At 46.1% G+C, this 16,330-nt stretch overlaps 1 protein-coding gene across 6 annotated transcripts in view; it reads right to left on the bottom strand.

Annotated features, from left to right (window-relative positions):
• AUTS2 (activator of transcription and developmental regulator AUTS2) overlaps positions 1 to 16,330 on the bottom strand; it is an 807,993-nt gene that overhangs the window by 616,650 nt on the left and 175,013 nt on the right. The window lies entirely within an intron of this gene.

The following is a 16,330-nucleotide window of genomic DNA, read 5'->3' as shown; positions in this document are numbered from 1 at the left end:
GAACAGCTCCTGGCACCAATTAAACCTTGCTTGTACTCAGGAGCAGCCTGAGCTGCCATCAAGCAACCTGGACTGATCCTCAGCCAGAGCTTGTTGAGATTTTCCCTACCTGAGGAGCACATTCCATCCATATAAAGTCTGAAAAGTTCAATTAGAAATGCTGATTTATCTTCTGGGGGTTCATTCCTAGTATAAGTTAGCTCACCTATGGCTGAGTTGGGATTTTTCCCCACATCAGATAAGAAAACAGGCAGAGCAATGTGTAGGGAGCAGAACAACTCCTGAGCTGGAAACCACTGGCTTTGCCTGCATAGAAGAAACAGCAAATGCCCTCACAGTGTAACCTGCTGGAATTCAAGGTTGGAATTTGAGGTGATCCCAGATCTCACAGCTCTGCAGTGCAGATGATGAAGATGGATGATGAAGCCAAGCCTAGGCCAGACTGTGCCCTGTGGCAGTGACACCTGCCCAGGCACACACCTGCAGCACGAGCTGTGCCAGCCTCACCACCTGGTGCCACCACAAAACCTGGGCTCTTCTGCCTGCTGGGGGCTGGGACCAAACCACGAGCAGCAGTTTGCTGTCACCTGTACAGGCCTGTCCTCTCCTGCCCTCTGCAGTGGTTATTTCTGTATGGAGCAGTACCCATGGTCACATTGTGTCACATTCATCACCACGGTGTCACTGAGCTCAGCCCAGCACTGACAGGCCCCCAAAAGAAAGCAAAAACCAATTTTAACAGACTTTTACCTGTCCCCTGCTATAGAAAGAATGGGATGACACTGCAGAGCTCCATCCTAGGGATTCATCACTGCACAGCAACCAGAGATTCCTGACACAACTGCTGGCTGGTATGACCTGGAACCCACCAAGACAAACACAACATTTTCAAGGTCCTAACACCTGCTGAATGCATTGCAGACACCTTACAAGGCTGACAGGAAACATGCCTAATGCCAACATCCACTGCTATGACAAGCCACTTGATTCCTCCAATTCAGTGTGCTCCCAAGTGGTGAGGAACATCTGTGAAGAACAAACATTAAGGAGATATCACACAGTCAGCAAAAAAATCCATTTCCTCTCCAGTGCATGGGATTGCACTCCACATTTCACAGAATTAGTTTACCGTAGAAGACAGCAAATCAACTATAACCAACTTGTTTACATGGCCCATGTGGGACTGAGAGAAGAGCTCTCAGTTCCAGTCTTTCAATCAGATGCACACATGATCAAAGCAAGGCTTCTGTGCCTTGGGGGCAGGTAAAACACCCTTGCTCTTAAGGAAACCACACATTTACAGTAAAAAACAATGAAACTCACAGAGAAGTCCCTTTGATTTTTGCACACTCCTGAATTCAGTCACTCTGGCTGGTGCCCAGCTGTCACACACAGGTCAGTTTTGGGGCTGGATGGACAGTCCAGCATTGCAGCCCTTGGCTGAAGGAGCAGTGCAAACACAGGACACAGAGCAGGCAGCAATGAGCAGCCAGAGCAATTTCACACTGCATCTGCTTCCACCTCTGGGACTTGTTTCCATCCTACAGAGATGTTAAGGCAAACCTATTCCAAAGCAGAAAATGGGTTAAAGGCCAAAGCTGAGGAAAAATGAGCACTGTTCCTCTTAACACTGAACTTGTCAATTCACAGTGAGGACTAAGAGCAGTGCCTCAATGTCTGCAGCTGGATTCCAGCTCAATCACTGACATTTTAGGATTGACTAATACCTGCTTGCAGTCTTGGATCACAAGCAAAAAGCAAGAAGGGAACAAGGCAAGCAAACTATTATTGCCAAAAGCATGCAAAACATCTGAGTTGTTCACTTGTATGAGGATTGTCTTTTCTTGAAAAGCCAAGAATGCAAGTCCCATTTAAGAAATCCAAATACCTTGGATGAGTGAGCCTGAAAATCATTCAGATATTAGTTATTATTGTGTAGGACAGGCTGAGACAACTGCATTTAGTGCTCACAACAGCCAACAAATTGAGGAAAGTCACCATAGAGAAGGGAGAAGGGAATGACTGGATGGACACGTGTGTGAGCTTAGTTTGTATTCAGCCATGTCAGCTCTCTTTGCGCAACAGAGAGAAGTGAGTTTTAGGAGCAAAATGAACCATGAAAGGTGGCAGGTTTGTCTCTAGTGGCCACAAGGGGCCAGAAATTCAAAGGTGTGAACATGACCTTGTCATCAACAGCTATTAAGCAGACAAATGCAGCTAAAGGTTTATCAAAACAGAGACACTGGCCTACACGTCCCCTGGCAGCAGCAGTGAACTCTTCTTCAATAACCTTTTGTTGAAGATTTGGGAAAACCTGTTAGTACATCACACTTTGCAGTGCTTTAAGTAAGGCTTTTGTTTCAAGTGACACTTCTTGCCTTCCCCTTCAGCTGTGCACAGTTTTTACAAGGAATCACAAAGGTGTTGCAGGGCTTTGGCTGGGATCAGAGGCTGACATTTTGCAGGGGACACAGCTGGAATTCAGGTGAGAGCAGCTGGAACTGCTGCAGTTGCACCACTCAAATGGTCTGAACCTACACTCTCCAAGACAAGACAAGATCAAAACATGATGTAAGGCTCAGAGAAGAACAAAATGTGGCATCCACCCTTTCTAACAACCCAGTTTGTTCTGCCCAGCACATGTTCTCACCAGCCACACCCAGACCCTGGGGTGCAGGGACATGTCCTACCTACATCACACCAGGTTGTTTTCACTGTTTCTCCAGTTACAGGCTGACAGTGCCACTGCAAGAGCCAGAGGGGGGACTCTGATTAAGCAGAAAGCAAAAAGAAGCAGCAAAATTAAAAAGGAAAGCTGTAAACCAGCACTGGAGACAGATGGTGAGCAGAGGCCCAGCCCAGCTGATGCTTCCTCCTCCCCTCCAACATGACTGAGATGTGCCCCAGGACCAACACAACACTGACAGGCTATTGCAGCTTCTAGAAGACACTGAAAGCTTCCCATCTTTCCTTCTCTTTTTTTTAACTCCTCTCCATAGTTTTTAATGACCTGAAAAGGGCAAGATAGGCAGAGCCCTCCTCCTCCTCCTGCCCATGAATTATGTACACTTTCCAGTGCAGCACTGTGTTGCTGTTCATTTTCTAATCTCTCTTTTCATTAAGACCAAAGTGGTCTCACAAATGCTGGAGTGTGTGGGTAGACCTGACCATGGGATCAGGGCAGCTTTCCTCCCACCATCTCCATGAAGCAGCTGAGAGCAGACCCCTGTGAGCCAGGACAGGCCAGAACACCAACTTCTGCTCAGCCACAGTCACAATGGAGTCCAGCATTGGAAACTGGAAGGATTTTCATGTTGGTTCAAAAGAAAGTTAAATCCAGTATAGTTCTCTGCTTTCCTTCATTTCTCAACATGCATGTGGTCATGCCCATGGATTCAATGCACATCTGTTACAAAGCAGATGAACTGCACAGCCTCTTTCTTCCCTCTCTCTTCTGCTTCCATGCAGAAAATTAAAGATTGGAGGGTTCACAGTCTATACTAAAACCACTGGCTCAGATGATGAGGGAATCACTTCTTTTGGAGGATTAACCTGGAATAGATGGCAAAGGAATGTAATTATTTTTTTGGTTTCAGTGGCATTAAGCACAAAGAGTACCCTCAGTTTAGGAAACCTGGCAGTATCAAAACTCAGGTGATGATAAAGATAATTAAGAAAAACCATAATATGAGACCAGCTTCCACAGAAATCTGCAGCTGAAAGAGAAGCCTAAAGCTGCTGTGATCAGCTCAGGAGGCAGTGATGGGGCCATCTCCACCCTGCAGTGCTGGCACTGGCAGCTGAGGCAAGATGGAAAAGTGTGGTGTCCTTGCACAGAAAACACAGAAAAACAAATCCCAAATGGGGGGGGTTCAGTCATGAGCTCAGAGAAGAGCCATGAAACTGAGAACAAGGAGGATGAGCTGGGTGTCAAGTGGGCATCTCACTGCAGGAAGAGGGAAGGTGAAGGAAAGGACAGGTTACAGGTGCACAGGGAATGGAGGATGAACAGAAAATAAAATGACTGGAGAAACAAAAAAAAACATGAATAAAAATACATGATGGACACAGAGGAACTGTAAGTCACTTCAGGAGGCTAAAAATGGCCAAGAGAGGTGAAAGAAAAGGATTGCAAAGCTCTAGGAAGCCTTAAGCAACAGCACTGGCAAGCAAGAGCTTAAGGAGAAGCCCTAAACAGCCTTGAGCAAAGAGCCAGAGCAGCCTAAGGAAGCCCTGGGGCAGCAGAGGGTCTGGGGAGCCAGGGAGCCAGGGAGGAGCCTGCAGAGGAACGGGGAAACAGCACAAATCAGGGCACAGAGAGAAGGCAGGGGCTGCTGAGAGCCCGAGCTGAGGAGCAAAGAGCCCAGGGCACAGGAGGCTCCCAAAGCCCAGGTGTAGTTATAATATTTTATGGAAAATCCTTTCCTTAGGATTTTTCCTCCTGAGAAGCTGAGAGGCCTCAGGGACAAAATGTAACCAATGGTTATCTGCTGCTGTGGAATGCAACAGGTGCATCTGGGATTGGGCTCATGTGGTTGTTTCTAATTAATGGCCAATCACAGCCCAGCTGGCTCAGACTCTCTGTCTGAGCCACAAGCCTTTGTTATCATTCCATTCCTTTTCTATTCTTAGCCAGCCTTCTGATGAAATCCTTTCTTCTACTCTTTTAGTATAGTTTTAATATAATATTTATCATAAAATAGTAAATCAAACCTTCTGAAACATGGAGTCAGAGCCTCATCTCTTCCCTCATCCTGGGACCCCTGTGAGCACTGTCACACCCAGGGACAGCAGCAGGGCTGAGGGGCCTCCAAGAGGCACCAGGCACAGGATGGCTGTGCAAACAGGACAAGAAATGCACCCTGCTGCTGCCCCTCCAACAGTGATCCCTGCCAGCTGCTTCCCAAAGCAGGAATTGGCTGTTTTACCAGGTAATCCATAGCAGGTCATGGAAAGAGAAATGTCTTATTGACTCTCAGCTGCTGTTCACCTTCACATACCCACGGCAAGGAGATGTTTGTAAATGTTTAATAGTGAGAGCCAATATTCATGGAAACAAACTGGAGCAAAGCATTTCTGTCAGTGGCAGGAACTGCAGCTTCCTGTCTGTGAGCACAGGGCAGCCCCATCACCAGCACTGCTTCACATTTCATTTCTCCCCAGCCACTTTAAACAAGAAACAAGAAAATATTCCAAAAGAGGCAGCCTTGTCTAGAGCTAAGGCCTACAGTTTGTAGAAGCTGTTTGCAAAGAGCAGGCAAAGATTCAGCTGTGGATTTCTCTGACTGAACTGCCCAGCAGAGCATATTCAAGGTGAGCAAACATTATGATGCAGAGTGCTCCTGGGGCTGCTTCCCAACCTGACCAAACCTGAATTCATGGCTCCTCTCCACCAGCAACCTTGAAGAGAAAAACCTCCTGTTTTTAAATGCAAGAACTCTGCCTCTGTTGTGGAATCCGTGAGCCACTGTGAGGTCCTGATCCAGCAGTGCTGCTCTGAGGCCATCAGCACCCTGCTGAGGTAAATACCAGTGACAAACCCAGCATTTAAACTACCTGTCAAAGGCAGCAGTCAGGCAGAGGCCACTAAAGCCAGCAAGAGACAAAAAAACCCCCACAGAATCAAATTTATTAGTAATATAACTTCTCATTGAGGACCACTGTAGGCTTTAATGGACACTGACACACTGACACTCCAGGGGACTAATCAAGACTAAGGAGTTAGCCCAAAACAGAGGGGACTTCTGCTTCCTTTTGTTCATTTGCAAGGACCATCTCAGCTTAAGTAAACCAGCCAAAACTCCAGCACAAACAGCAGCACACAGAAGAACAGCACACTGAGAACAAGGAGGATGAGCTGGGTGTCAAGTGGGCACCTCAAAGTCCTCACTGTAGGAAGAGGGAAGGTCAAAGCAAGGACAGGTTACAGATGCACAGGGAATGGAGGATGAGCAGAAAAGAAAATGATTGGAGAAACAAAAAACATGAAGAAAAATATGTGATGGACACAGAGGAACTGTAAGTCACTTCAGGAGGCTGAAAATGGCTTAGCACCTTTCTAGAGGAAATACAAACCTCTACTCACTAGCAGTGTGACAAACTTCAGGCAGAGGCAAGGTTCCACGTGGATTGAGAAGCAGGAAGGACAGCACCTCCCAGAGCTCCACGGGCTCAGAGCCAGGCAGGGCTGTCTCACAGCCCTGCACAACAGGAGCAAACTCCTTGGAGTAGAACCCCTTCACAGGTTCTCTCCCAAATTTGCCCTGAACCAGGACAGCTTTCCTTCCACCTCCATGAGGCAGTTGAGACCAGATCCTGTCAGCCAGGACAAGCCAGGGCTTTTTCTTCCTTTTGCCAGAAGTGGGTCCTTAAGTGCTTTCCTCCTTAGTGAATCCCACCTGGAAGCACTCACACATCCTTGCTCCATGAAGCCTCTGCTTTTAGATTTTACCAGCCATGAAACTGCTGTGACCAACACTCTCCCTTCACCACAGGCTGAAGTGTCATCCCAGCAGAAAAGGATTTGCTCCTTGGGGTGGCACAAAACTTGATCACCCCTTCTGTGGGATGCTAAAGGGATCTGGGGGATCACAGACCCCATGAAAGGGGAGTACCCAGTTAACACTTCCTACTATGCTTTTAGCCAATTCTACAGGGGAAAAAAAGGCATTTTTAAGCTCTGGCATCTGCCAGTTCTTACTTGACAAACTATTTGCAGGTATGGCAAAACATATCACTGCCTTGCTATGAACATCATGTAAGGACTCACTTTCTAACTCAATATATGAGCAGATTTTCAGCTCCCAAATTCAGTTTGCTATTCCTCACAGACAGACTTACTAGATTTCCTTTCTGTCCTGCATTCAACCCCATGAAATGTGCAGTATTTAAAACACCAGCACTTATTTTTAAATTTTAAGTATATGGTAACTAGAGGTGTATAAAAGAGAGTTTTAAAGAGTCTCTCCAAGACAAAGCACTACATTTTTGTATGCCATCTGATAACTATGTGAACCATCAAGCATTTAAGCCTTGGCTGTAATTTCAGAAGAGCTACATATAAAACCTTATTTACAACTGGGTCTTTCCTTTCTCTTTCCCCACTGAGTCATCCTGGTCTGTTTAGTCCTTAGAGGGGCTGTGCATGAGAGACAGCATTGAAAATGCATTATTTAAAAAAGAAATAGATATAATATTATATATAGATAATATATATATATAATTATATATTTTTATATATACTGTGTTTTATATAATATTTTATATATTATATAAATTATATTATATTTTATATATTTTTATATTATATATATATGTTATATATTATGTTTTATACACACACATCTATATCTATATATATATATATATACACACAAAACCCACATAAGCCATAAGTCTATACTCATTCATACCATTATTCCTGCCAGGCAAAACTAGAAAAAGGTATTGAAATGAACTTTTCATACAAATCACTGGAAAAGAGACCAGAATCACAACATTGCCTAGTGCAGGTTCCAAAAAGGGGCCTCATCAGAGTAATCATTTCACAATATGGACCTGTGTGTAAACTACTAACAGTGGGGGGTTTAACACTGATTAATTTACTATGTCCTATAGAAAGTGTATTTACCCTGCTGTCTCTGGTATGTTATTAGAAGCCACACATCCAGCTTCATATGCTGTGTCTGATTTCAGAGATCACAGGCTAGAAATGATATATTAGTGATGGACACACACAATCCTTGTGACTTTTTGATGTTTAGATGACCCCCATTTCAACCATCAGCAGATAAGCTCAGCTTTAGAAGCACAAACTCACACCTTAAACTGGAAAAACCACTTTTTGGATAAGGAACTACAACAGCCCAAATTTCCAGTGGGCCAAGAAGAGTGGAAATCCCTGGAGATGGACCTGTACACTGCCAAGATGCCAGCCCCTTGGCCAAAATACCTGGGATGGGGTGCTGAGGGTCCACTGAGTGATGCCTTGTGAAGGCTGACCTAGAACAGAGACTAGATGGAGTTAAAGAATAAAGCAGGTGTGTGGGTATGACAGTCTGGTCAGAGAGAGAGAAAGCTAGATAAGCTTTCTCATGAATTGGCCTGGGAAGTTTTAGGGAGGCAGAGAGAAGGGCTGGTAAACAAATGGCAAACTATCTGGAGGTGGTGTTTTGAACAAGCTGTTCTTCGCATATGTTTTACCAAAGGGTGTCTTCTTAATTAGCCAATCATGTGAAATTGTTGATTCAATGACCAGTCAGCTCCCCCTGTATCAGAACAGTGAATATAAGAAGGGGTTCCAATAAACTCAGGCCTTCCAGCCTGTTAGCCTTCTGACCTGGAGTCTGTGTCACTTATCCATGCCTGACTCAACAGTGATATAGGGATTTATTAGGAGGCCTCCATGGATCCACCTTGTGGGGTGCTGTTTGCAGGTCCCCAGGACGAGGGAAGAGATCAGAATCTTGACTCCATGTTTCAGAAGGCTGATTTATTATTTTATGATATATATTATATTAAAAGAAAATTATATACTAAAACTACACTAAAGAAGGAGAAAAAGCATTTCATCAAACGCTAGCAAAGAAAGGAAAGAATGATAATAATATCTTGTGACTGACCAGAGTCCCAACACAGCTGAACCTGGGATTGGTCATCAAGTAGAAACAATTCACACGAGACCAGTCAAAGATGCACCTATTGGTAAACCATCTCCAGAGCACATTCCACAGCCATCAGATAGTTGTTGTTTACATTTCATTTCTGAGACCTCTCAGCTTCTCAGGAGAAAAATCCTAGTGAAAGGATTTTCATAAAATATGTCAGTGACAACCCTGGGCAGCACAAGAGCCCAGCCACGGCTACACCCCAGGTGAACCCAAAATGGTCCCAAAATGCACGAGCAGTCATGGGGTCTCTCACTTTGATCAGTTCTGCTCCCTTTGCATATTGGAGTTCATTGTCCCATTCCAGCTCCAGCCCATGCAGCCCCATCCTTGTTTTTCTCTCTCCAGCCCACGTTGTTTGTGCTCTTGGGCTGAGATTTGGATCATTTGTCCTTGGTCCCCAGCTGGAGCAGGAATTGTTTTGTCTCCCTGCTCTGTGCACAGAGCTCACCATCCCCTATATGAATCCCAGACCCAGACACTGAAGCAGCCCAGAATGTGAAAAACACAAAAGCTCAAACCTGAGGCACCAAGAGCAGCTGCTGTGCACGGAGGCACCGCTCAGCAGCAGCAGCAGCAGCGCCGTGCAGGCTGGGGAGAGGCACCTCCTGTAAATGTCACTGGGTTTCTAAAGGTTAAGTAAGCATCTTGAGAAAGGCCTTCGTGCTCCTGTGCTCCACCTCAGTGCAGGCTGATAAAGGATTATTGAAAAAGGAAAAAAAAAAAAAAAAGCCTGCAAACAGATAAAAAGCTCACAGGTTGGTGTTGAACAATTGAATTTTTCCATGCCTAGATACAGTAGTAGATTACCAATGGCAGATTTACCATTATTTATTATTAGAGCAAAGTATTAAAGACTGTTATGCTTAATTAATGAACTCATCTACTGATGAGTGTTAATTCATATACATAACTGTTTCTTAAATCTATGGCAGCTTCCCTTGGAGTGCCCTCTGAAACATCTGCCCTTGAGGTCAGAATTAGTGACAGCTGTGGGTCACCAGCAGCTCAGTGAGTCAGGCTGGAAACAAGCCCCAGACTTGGTGAGAGCTCTGTTAGTGCTGTTATTTGAAGGGAAACAGACTGGAAAAGCAAGAACCAAGAAATAGTGAAGGCCAGGAAGGACAGCCCCAGCTGGACACTGTCCTGCAGGCTCACTGCAGGAACACTAACACCTTCTTCCCTCACAAGCAGGAGCTTGGTCTGGTCACACACAGCACCCAGGGTAGAAAGCTGGCATTGGAAGGGAGGAGCACACACCTCAATACCCTGTCTACCCTCCCTCCCCACATCTCTGGCAGCTCCCTGCCAACCTCACTGGTAAAGGGCCATAAAATTAGAACAAACTGAATGGATCTTGCACTATGAAAAGAGATCTCTTCAACAGGGACAGAAGAAAACAGAAGGAAAATGGAGTCAGAGAGTAAAAAAGGGACTGATACCAGATACTTCCACGTTCTTTACATGTCTAGAGAGTAGCAGAGGAGACTAAAAATTGAGGGGAGTGAAGGGAACTGGGGATAGAACCTGGATGTGAGGAACACCCTGAGGAAGAAAAAGCAGAATGAGGAACAAAAGATGACAAGGAAACAAAGTAAGCAGCAGAGAAAAGAAATCCACCAAGGGAATAGAGAAAAACAAAAGAGCAAGAGCGCAACAGAATCAAGTGGGGGAGGGAGGCTGGAACAGGAACCACTGAAATGGCTCAGAAAACTCAGACATGTTGTGTAAAAAAAAGTCCCTAACTATAAATAGAAGGAAAAAGAAGTGAGAAACCATACAAGAAGATTAAAGGCAATGGAGAGATCAGCTTTAAAGCCTAGCCTGCACAAAGCTTGCAAACATGATAATAAGAACATAAGGCAGGTTAGCACCACAACATCAATCCCTACCCAAAGAGCAGTCACAGGGGCTCAACCCAAACCATCAGCCCTTCCAGATGGAAGGTATGACTGAGTTTGGTCCCAGGCTGATTTGATGGCCAGAGGGACCAGAGCCAGCAGCGCCCTGGGGCCAGCAGGGCCATCCCTGTCCTGGGGCTCCAGGCCCAGCAGCACCGGCCAGGCCATGAGGGGATTGTCCTGCTCTGCTCTGGGCTGGGGCAGCCTCACCTCCAGAGCTGGGGCAGGTTGGGCAGCACAGTGTGAAAAGGACATTGAACCATCAGGGAGCACCCAGGAGGATGGGGAAGGGTCTGGAAGGGAAGCTGTGTGGGAGCAGCTGAGGGCACTGGGATGTTCAGCTGCAGGAGACTGAGGGGAGACCTCACTGTGGTCTTCAACAGCCTCAGGAGGGGCAGCACAGGGCAGGTACAGAGCTCCTCATTCTCATGACCAGGGATGGGGCCAGGGCAGGGCTGGGGCTGTGCCAGGGCAGGTTTATGTTGGATTTTGGGAAAGGTTCTTCCCCCAGAGGGTGCTGGCACTGCCCAGGCTGCCCAGGGAATGGGCACAGCCCCGAGGCTGCCAGAGCTCCAGGAGCTCCAGGGATGCCCAGGCTGGGATTGTTGGGGTGTCTGTGCAGGGCCAAGGCCTAGACTGGATAATCCTGATGGGTCCCTTTCAACTCAGCATATTCTGTGATTCTGTGGCCAGAATACAGAGCTCCTACATAATAAATATCACCAGAAAAAAAACCCTTTCCTTGAGAAGTCTCTGATTTTAATACTCGAGGGTCCTTAAGATACCCCTGGAGCTGAAAATGGCACAGCTTCCTTGCAGTGCCAGCTCTGGTTGGCTGTAAAGGGGATGGAGTTCAGCTACAAGAGGGTTAAACCAGAGCACTGGGGTAACCATATGACCCATCTGTTCTGGATTTCTTCACTTGCTCTGCAGCAAATCCACCACATTCTGTCATGGAGGAGTCGAGAAGGAAAACTGCACCTCCTGGAATGAGGCAGCTGCTGGTGCACATCTCCTGCACCTTCCTGGCTGCAGGCACACAGAGCAGCACCCCTGGCATGCACCTGCCCAGATGGTACACCCTCCTGCTGGCCCTGCAAAACCAGCTCAGCTCCAGAGAGAGACATCTTCCCCCTGCCAGCCCTGCCAGCCCTGTGTGAGGGCTCACAGCACCCTGCAGCAGCCCACCCCTCATCCCTTCTGACATCTCTGCACCCCTCCCACTGCCAGCAGCAAGAGCAAGCACAGGAGCACAAATTATCCACAGAGCAGCTCGTGGAGCTGCTGCTTTTTAAGGTTTTTAAGGTAATGTTAGCAGAACAGCTCTGAGCACAGAGCTGCACAGCAGGGCAGCTGTGGGCACAGGCAGCTCACACCACCTGAGCTACGGGTGGGCAAACCCAAACCACTGCCAGCTAGCAATGAAGATGTAAAAACAAGGCTGCTTTGTGAATTAAAGCACTCTTGTCAGGAAAGGCTTGCCAAGTGACTTGGAACAGCTCCCCTTCATGCCAACTCCCCTTCTGCACCCATCTGAAAGGAAACTGTTCTCATTCATGCTGGTATAATGTGATTTATGTGTGGGCCAGCCTGCACCAGCACAGCTTATTCTGACGCTCCTACTTAAGTCTCCAGCTTTTTAATTTATGTCCAACTTTTTAGATGTTTTAAGTCACCTAGTGAATAATATATTTAAAAAGAAATCTGAATCTTTATTGCAATTATTTCTGAAGCACTCCATGGCAATGTTTATCTGTCCCTGAAACAGTGTCAGAGGAGACGCTGTGGTAGGTTCAGCAGGAACAAAAGACAGTCCTGCTGCTGGCTGAATCTGCTCCCTGCAATTTCTGCTGGCTGCTATTTGTCAGACAACAATAACAAGCCATGATTTTTGAAGCAAAATGCGTATTTGAATGAGTAATATCCAAGAATTCAGTCAGGGGACGGCACATTCCTTGCGTTCGTATAATATTTCACAAATCCTCCAAAGTGCAGCAGCACATAAGGATGTGGTTTGTTTCTCTTTCAAACAGTCATCTGCAAGCAATTCCATTCAGTTAAATATCAGAATTAAATTTTAGCCATAGTAGTGCTTCTGTGCAAAGGAAATGATGTTTTAAATAGGCATTCAGATGTGGTCCTGCAGATTGGGGCTTAAAACAGAGAAAATAACTGAAGGGGAGAGGCACTTACTCCTGAATTACTATTCCCAACTCCAGAATGAAAGTTCTATATATGACATAACTAAAATCACTTTGGAAACAGAACCAAACTGTTATGCAATAAGCTTTGTTACTCCCAGAGAAAAGATGATCAAATAAGATATATAGTTTCAAATTCAAAAAGTTATATTTTTTAATTCTTACTCTTTACTCTGTTTAGATGAGCCCAAATAAGGCTGTGATAATAAAAGTATTCTGTGCTACCCCATGTCTGAGACAGAAACAGCCAATAGCACTCATCAACACGATCTGATGCAGCTAGCCAGGACTTCCCAGGAAAAACTGGGTTCCTTACCAAAATCTCCCACTGCTAGGTGTCCCTCTGAATGGGGCAAGCTCAAGCCAAGCTGCAGGAACATGCAGGACTGGCTCTGACTACCAGGGACAATTTCCTGCTTCCCAGCACAATTTTTGCATCAGTCACATCCACCTTGGGCTGCCTGTCTCAGAGATAAATACTTTTTTTTTTTTTTCTTTTTAAAATCTCTTCTAGGTGAGTATAAAATAATCCCTGTTCCCCGTGAAGAATCAGTGAGTGGCCAACAAGTGTGGAGGTAACCACTTCCCACATGGAAACACTCAGAGAATCTAAGTACAGAAATGTCCAGAGAAAGACAAATGCCTCCTGGAACCAGCCCTCACCCAACACACACAGGCTGTCAAGACTGACAAACACAGCCCCAAGATTTTAGAGAATGAGGTTCAAGCCAGGCCAAAAGCTCAATCAAGCCTGTGTTTTCCAGCTCTCAGTCAAGTCATTGGTGCCCAGAGTTAAAATCTGGTTTTAACTGGGGGTGGAGGGCTTCTCTACTGTCTTTGTGCTTCTGCAATAGCTACTTTGGGGTGGGGAAAGACTTCAAAAATTTCATTTCAATATTTTGCTGGGAGTATTCTTTCTTTTGTTCTAATACAAAATGGTAATGTTTTGGCATGTCAGAAAAAAACCATTAACAAAAGCACAAGATCATTATTCCCTCTTCTTCATTCCAGTCCTGTGTCTGGCCTGAGGAAGAGGAGGTCTGCTTGTCATGAGGGAATGTCTCTGAAAGAAAACAACTTCTGGGACAAGGTCTGTGTGTCCCATAGCAGGACTGTGCTAACAGGCAGGATTCAGCTTGATTTCACCTGGAAAATGAAAAGCACTGTGTAGCTCTTAAATATTTTATTATTGAAAAGGGATCATTTCCAACTGAGAGCTTTGTTTACAGCTTGGCAGAGGGAATGGAAAATATCACATGTTGATATTTGCATTTATCACCTCTGAGCACTGGGAATGGGTAACCCCATGCACAGAGACTAAACAGTGGCAGCAGCCAACAGGCAGCCAAGCACCCCCTCAAATTCAAGCCAGTACCTTTGCAAACCTATTCAATGCACTAAATTTAAATGCACCAATACCTTTAAATCAGAAACAAACTCTCCAGTGTTCTGGGAGTGAAACAGCACTAAACTATGTGGTAATGCCAGGGAAAGAAATACCTCCCTCTCTATAATAAGCCCACAGGAGACCACAGCCCCTTACACAACTATTTGCTACTGAGGGATTATTGCTGAATTATTTCTGAAAAAGAGTCTAATAAAATTTGAGTAAAACCAGAACCATTCCCACTGTTGTTATCAAAAGACTTGTCTGTACCTGCATAATAAACTCTTTTACAGGGAAAGAAAATGAGAGCATTAAAATCTACTCTGATGAATGTCTTCCTAATGAAAGTAAAATATTTATCACTTAGCAATTCTTACCTATGGACACTGAGTAAAATATTTTTGGTGTTAGATGCATAATGACCACAGAATTAAAATGTGTCTTTTCATCACAACATGGAAAATTAAAAGAGTTTTTTAAAATTAAGGACCAAGCTAAAACAAGCCTTGTGACAATGAACAGCATTTCTGTGCTCCACTAATTCCAAACACTGCTTGACAGATCAAATTAGTGTATGCTAGGGGCTAAATATGAATGCCATGGCTTTGGGCCTTTTAAAAAATGATTTCCATTAAAGCACCATGTGAATTACCCCTATTCTATATTGCTAAAACAGGCATGTGAGTGCCCTAATTGCAGGTGATTTAAAAGTCCAGGGACAAAAATGCCATTTAATTCTGTGCTACAGTGACAACTTCATAACCTGGAGCCTTCTGAGCTTACCACCAGAAAGGTGGAGAGGAAAAACAAATTAACAAAAAAACGGTAAAAGAAAGGCTTAAGCCTATTTACCAAGAGACAAGTGCAGGCAGACAGAGAACAAGTGACATGTCCAATGTCACACATATCACAGAATCATGGAATATCCTGACTGGAAGGGACCCCCAGGGATCATCCAGTCCCACTCCTGGCCCTGCACAGACACCCCAACAATCCCAGCCTGGGCATCCCTGGAGCTCCTGGAGCTCTGGCAGCCTCGGGGCTGTGCCCATTCCCTGGGCAGTGCCAGCACCCTCTGGGGGAAGAGCCTTGTCCTCATGTTCAGTATGGTGACTGGGAAAGAGCCAGGAGCTGAATTTAAGTGTTGATCCACTCTTAACTCTCCTGTTTTCTGCTCCATAACCATTTCTCACCTTCCTTTATATCTCAGGTTGCAGTGTGTAGCTGGGTGTGTGTTCTGTCCCCATGTGTCAGAGCTGGGGCAGTTCTCTGCTGTTCTTGGGGCAGTTTTCTTGATCTCTCCCCCAGCCAATCCTCCCTGCAGGAGATCTCTGCTGTCCATGGCCACTGAGTGTCCCTGCAGGGCTGATCCAATTCCAGCATCCCATGGGGAGATGCTGCATTGCCCAGGGCAGGAGCCAAGCATTCCTACCTGGATCCAATGTGAGCCTGGCACAGCCCAGCAGCCTTTGCCCAGGGCATTGCCAGAGGAGCAGCTTCTGCTGCCCTGCATGGCCAGAGGGAGCCCAGGCCCATCTGCAGCAGCCCTGGAGCTGCAGAGGAAAACTCCCCCCTTGTGCAGGATCCCTGCTCCAGCAGAGCCACAGCTGGCACTGCAGGAGGGCTGAGCCCCCATGGGATGGGGCTGTGCCACCCCCTGACACACAGGGGGGCAGGGCCTGCTCTCACTCTGGCACTGGTTTGTTTTCTATTTTGTACTATTGCATTTGTATTTTAAATTTGAAGAACTGTTATTCCTACTCCTATATCTTTGCCTGAGAGCCCCTTAATTTCAAAATTGTAACAATTCAGAGGGAGGGGGTTCACATTTTCCATTTCAGGGGAGGCTCCTGCCTTCCTTAGCAGACTCCTGTCTGTTCAAACCCCGACACTTGAACTCCCAGCAGTGCTGAGTTCCAGGTCCTGTGCAGTCAGTGCTAGCCTGGGCTCCTGCACCCCAGGGTTCACCCCAGCCCCTGTTGAAGGTTTTGAGCCACCACAGCTCCAGGCTCAGCCTGCTGAGCACCCACAGGAGCCCATTCCCAGGGTGGGAGCCCTGCAGAGTTTGGTCCCTGGTGCAGGGGGTGGCTGCTCCCTGGGAGCTGCTGGAGCTCACAGCTCAGTGCAGTTCTGCTCTGCTCTTACACTCACAACACTTGCACTCAGAGGCTCACA

The sequence above is a fragment of the Agelaius phoeniceus genome, chromosome 20 (genome assembly GCF_051311805.1).
Source record: "Agelaius phoeniceus isolate bAgePho1 chromosome 20, bAgePho1.hap1, whole genome shotgun sequence".
Lineage (NCBI taxonomy): Eukaryota > Metazoa > Chordata > Aves > Passeriformes > Icteridae > Agelaius > Agelaius phoeniceus.
The sequence above is the reverse complement of the archived record's forward strand: the minus strand, read 5'-3'. Positions and strand labels throughout refer to the sequence as shown.